The sequence below is a fragment of the Belonocnema kinseyi genome, chromosome 1, assembly GCF_010883055.1.
Source record: "Belonocnema kinseyi isolate 2016_QV_RU_SX_M_011 chromosome 1, B_treatae_v1, whole genome shotgun sequence".
Classification (NCBI taxonomy): domain Eukaryota; kingdom Metazoa; phylum Arthropoda; class Insecta; order Hymenoptera; family Cynipidae; genus Belonocnema; species Belonocnema kinseyi.
Window position 1 is genome coordinate 96,094,920 of NC_046657.1, and position 5,950 is coordinate 96,100,869.

Sequence of the window (5,950 nt, forward strand, 5' to 3'; positions counted from 1 at the left end):
TTTTCATACCGATTTCAAAACAACTTGGGCTAAATATAAAGTAGCTTATACAAATACTAAGTATCCTGAGAATTTATTAAAAGCAGATCGAGAGTACAACTCTCCTCACGTTTGAAATTGAATAATAGACATAGAAAAATGAACTTTATTTATTTCTACAAATTTTTATAAATAATTAAATATAATTGTGTTATATCAATGAATATATTTTGTACAAGATATTTATTTATTATATTTATTCAGTGTTTTCAGGCATTCATTTAGAAAAATTAGTAATAATTTAACATTATGTGCGTTTTAATATAATTATATGATTATGAAACGATACTTAATAGCTAAATGAATACAATCAATATAATTTTTGTAGTAAATTATTTAAATTTGACAACTTTATATATTTTTAAATTTCAAACGCACTTTTTTCCGAAGCGGCCCGACGAAAATTGTTAAAATTCGGCACAGATCCTTTATTTTAATGTACTAATCGATTCCCGTTCAAATATCTGTGGTGACATGTTTTGTCATATAACCCATATTCAGGCACACCGTGGCCAGACCAGTCCAGGTCAGGTCCCGATCGTGAATCCTGGTCGGGGCCAGGTCGGGACACCCGATTGGGAAACCCGATCGGTGCCCGATCGGTACACGATGAGTCTCATTATAATGCATTCATGAATTTCACAAATGGAGTTTTAATATAAGTAAACACGAAACTATCGAATAGTCCTCTCCTTTCGAAGGCCACCTTAATATTTTGAATTTCCAATTAAGTTATTTTAAGTTAAAATTAACGTACTACAGGCACGAAAAGAAAAGGTTTCAGAATACAAAATTTAATTATACTTTTGAAAAACGTAAAATTATTGTGGATGGTATCAGTTTCGAGGAAAAGGTTTGTTTTTTATGAAAAAAATAGATGATAACTAGTAATATTTTCAGCAACAATTTTAATTTCTTGCAAAAATTTTGTCTATAAAACTTTTAAACAAATTAGAAAAAGTTTTTTCGCAAAAAGATTCCCTACAACCTGACATTTTCGAATGCTTCCAAAGAAAATCATCGGGAAATAACCTATGATTTACGATTTATTAACATTTTACTGTAAATAAATTCAATTTTTTGTCAATTGCATTACTTCTTGAAAAATTCGAGAAGGTGGTTGTAGATAATTTTTTCGCCAAAAAATTGCGCTATCATTTATTAAATCTTTTTATTTTTTAAATCGATTAAGAAGAAATATAAACCAAATAACTTTTAAACAAAAAGGAAAATGTTTGAATTAAATATTTCTGGTTGTTTTAAATATTATTTAAAGAATATGCATTCAATTAATTTTTATTATTATTACTTAATTTCAACCTAATGGACGTTTTTCTAAGTTGAAATATCATTGTTTATAATAAAAAAGAAAAAAACTTTGTTCATCATTTTAAACTTCGCGCGAAATCAATTAGATGCCGAATGCGTCGCGTGCGCAGTTGAGTAACTAGCTCTTGCTGGAATGTTATGAAAATTTGTCCATAAGGGCATGTGACACAGCTAAATACCTATATTACCGACCACAGTTTTACAGTTCACTGAATGTTTTTTTGAACCTAAGAACTTTTTTTGTAAATAAAATATCGAGCTGAAACTTTGGGAAATGTATTAGAGTACAATAAAGTACGTTTAGGTACTGCATTTTGGTAGGAACTTCACAAAAAATTATTTCATCTTTTTTCTGAACCTCAACATTTTTTGTACGTTCGAACATTTTTTATACATGAAATATCGGTCTCAAACTTTGAGAAATGCAAGAGCCGAAAGAAAACTACGTGTAAGTACAAAGCTTAATAATAAAAGATGTAAAAAAAAAATTTCAACAATCAATTCCAACAGCGTCAGCCGGTAACGTTGTACACGAAAATACGTAACCTCTAGAGCCTCGTCTAGTGGCCGCCAGGTTTCGTATTTTCGTGTACAACGTTACCGGCTGATGCCGTTGGAATTGATTGTTGAAATATATTTTTTTACATCTTTTAATATTAATCTTTGTATTTAAACGTAGTTTTCTTTCGGCTCTTGCATTTCTCAAAGTTTGAGACCGATATTTTATGTATAAAAAAAGTTCGAACGTTAAAAAAATGTTGAGGTTCAGAAAAAAGATGAAATAATTTTCAGTGAAGTTCCTACCAAAATGCAGTACCTAAACGTACTTTATTGTATTCTAATACATTTCCCAAAGTTTCAGCTCGATATTTTATTTACAAAAAAACTTCTTAGGTTCAAAAAAACATTCAGTGAACTGAAAAACTGTGGTCGGTAATATAGGTATTTAGCTGTGTCACATGCCCTTAAAGTATTTCTGTAATAAATTTATTATTAATACAGAATCGAAGTTTCAATAACATAATTGATTGTATCACATATTTTACTCTTATAATTTAAAAACATTACAATTTTGTGCATACTGCAATTCATTTCTTGTCAATAGTTTTGATAATTCTAACTCTACATTAAATCGAAAAACCTTGAGTTCTTTAATAATAATTGAAAACAAAAGAACATAATCAATTTCATCACATAATAATATTTGACTCATCTGATGGTAAATATACTAATTTTACCTAAAACAATTTAATTAATTATTAATTAATTTGAGGTTAGGTTTCAATGAGCTCCTCGCACAGGTTTCGAGGTCTACTGAGTGATGTTTGGTGCCTCCGAACACGTGGCTTACTCGCCTTATGCGTTTTTAATCATTGCTAGAATATTATAAACGAGTAGTATGTATGCAAATTTCACTGCACTACCAGAAAAAATCAAGCAGCACTAGTTCTGAGAGCGCATGGAGATGGTGTTTCAGTAGGATATCGGTCTGGCCCGGTCGGGCCCAGGTATGGGCCACAGAGTTCTACCGATCAGGGCCAGATCGGAAAATCCGATCGGGGCCAGATCGGTATTACGTTTGAAATCGGGCGATTTCTGCAGGGGTAGTTCAAGAACAAGAAAAAGGATCAACTCATATTTAAAAAAACGATATAATTGAACATTGAACAAGTCACCTATGCCTGCCTCAAACGCAAATGCAGAGTGCTCGTATATCAATGCAAAAAACTACGTACTCCCGTGCAGAAATCGCCCGATTTCAAACGTAATACCGATCTGGCCCCGATCGGATTTCCCGATCTGGCACTAATCGGTAGAACCGTGTGGCCCATACCTGGGCTCGACCGGGCCAGACCGATTTCCTACTGAAACGCCATCTCCATGCGCACGAAGAACTAGTGCTGCTTGTTTTTTTATGGTAGTGCAGTGAAATTTGTATACATAATACTCGTTTAAAATATTCTAGCAATGTTTATAAATGCATAAGGCGAGTAAGCCACTTGTTCAGAGGCACCAAACACCAGTCAATAGACCTCGAAACCTGTGCGAGGAAGATGAGAGTAAGTAATTACACTCTGCGGGCTCATTGAAGCCTAACCTCAAAAAAATTAATAATTAATTTAATTGTTTGACGTAAAATTAGTATATTTACCATGAAATGAGTCAAATATTATTATATGATGAAATTGATTAAACTCTTTTGTTTTCAATTATTATTAAAGAACTTAAGGTTTTTCGATTTAATGTAGAGTTAGAATCATCAAATCTATTGACAAGAAAGGAATTGCAGTATGCACAAAATTATAATGTTTTTAAATTATAAGAATAAAATATGTGATACAATCGATTATGTTACTGATACTTTGATTCTGTATTAATAATAAATTTAATACAGAAATACATTAAGGACAAATTTTCATAACATTCCAGCAAGAATTAGTTACTCAACTGCGCATGCGTCGCATTCGGCATCTAATTGCTTTCGCGCGAAGTTTAAAATGATAAACGAAGTTTTTTTCTTTTTTATTATAAACAATGCAATTTCAACTTATAAAAATGTCCATTAGGTCCATTAGGTTTTTGGCAAAAAAATTATCTACAACCACCTTCTTGAATTTTTCAAGAAGTAATGCAATTGACAGAAAATTGAATTTATTTGCAGTAAAATGTTAATAGATCGTAAATCATAGCTTATTTCCCGATGATTTTCTTTAAAAGCATTCGAAAATGTCAAGTTGTGGGGAATCTTTTTGCGAAAAAACTTTCTAATTTGTTAAAAAGTTTCATAGGCAATATTTTTAAAAGAAATTAAAATTGTTGCTTAAAATATTTCTGGTTATCAACCATTTTTTTCATATAAAACAAACCCTTTCCTCGAAACTGATACTATCCACAATAATTTTACGATTTTCAAAAGCATAATTTAATTTTGTATTCTGAAACCTTTTCTTTTCGTGCCTGTAGTACGTTAATTTTAACTTAAAATAACTTAATTGGAAATTCAAAATATTAAGGTGGCCTTCGAAAGGAGAGGACTATTCCTGGCCCCGATCCGGGCGTGTGTTTCATGCGCGGCCTGGCCCGACCAGGATTCCTGATCGGGACCCGACCTGAACTGGTCTGGCCCCGATCGGGGCCAGACTGTGATTTCTGCACGGGCTAGCGTCATTTGGGTGTTTGACCGATTGCACATTCATATGCATACGTTCAACATGTTCAAGAGAATGAACAAAAAATCCTCGGTCAAGAAACAAAGACATAGGTATATTGTATTATAATTCACTTAAGCAACGAAAATATTCTTCACTTCGAATGTTTCATACAATATGGAATGAAGTTCGGGAAAGTTTGTAAAAAAATCAGTATTCGTTGTTCTGTATATGAAATTAAGACTATTTTCATATTTTGACTTTTGATAATAAAATAAACAAAAGCTAATACTGAAATTCTATCCAGTATTTACTACTGTGTAGAATATTTAAATATTTTATTGCATGCGGCAGAACGGCATGCTCATTTATTTTAAATTTTATATTGTATGGAGCAGTCTGCTTGAAAAATGAAGGCTGTTCGTGAAAGTTGCTTAATTTTTTCATTATAAACTTGCATGGTTATCATGCTCTTGGGCTATCAAGGCCAAGGGGCCTCTTTGATTGTATTATATCAGTACTTAAGAGAAAATTTCTCTTCACAGACGCTATAATAAGCTAAAACTAATCAAATCTTTCCTGTGTAATCAATGTGCGAAGTTTCATAAACTGAAATTCAAGTCATCATTCATTATTTTCATATTTTTCGTTGACAGTAATCTGAATAAAGTCTTTCAAATAGGTTCGGAAAAAAAAGAATGGGCAAATTGAAGAGTACAATACCTGGGTTGGGATATCCATCCGGAAGAGACGATCCCTTAAAAAGTGGCCAAGGATATTTGGACGGTAGAAAAAAGGATGATGGAGCTGAAGGACTGTGGAGAATTAAGGATGGTTTGTACGATTTGGGAAATTGGGTTAATAGTCATCCTGGAGGTGCAGAGTGGATCAATCTCACAAAAGGAACGGACATCACTGAAGCTTTTGAGGTATGAGTTGATTTAAAGTTAAAATTTGTGTAAAGAATTATGTAATTTCTTAATCTGATTTCTAAAATCCTTCATTTGGTCATAAATATGTAGGACTGCTATTGAGAAAGGTTTGATTTTCTATGAAATATGAAATTCACGAAGTCGCACGGCTAATCAAATGATACACCGAGGAAAAATTTTCTTTGTTTAAGACAATTCCTTTTATTTTAATGCAATTTTCCTCTAAAATACGGTATGAAAAGTATTCCTCTTAATTTGAGGAATACTAGGAAAGTATTAGAAATGTCCGAAATTTTACACCTGTCCTGCCGTCCGTAAAAACATTAATTGTCGAAAAAATGTACGGATAAAATCGAACTTGAGCACACTTTCTTTATATCCTTGAAGAAATAACGAGCTTTTTGTTGAATTTGTCAAATTCAATATAATAAAATTTTGAAACTCTGAGGCTAACACCTCAGAGTGTACTTTATTATTTTCAAAGTGAGATACAATACTCGG

At 32.2% G+C, this 5,950-nt stretch overlaps 1 protein-coding gene across 1 annotated transcript in view; it reads right to left on the bottom strand.

Moving 5' to 3' along the window:
- Positions 1-5,950, bottom strand: part of LOC117178905 — a 128,026-nt gene that overhangs the window by 12,501 nt on the left and 109,575 nt on the right. The gene's annotated exons all lie outside the window — the stretch shown is intronic.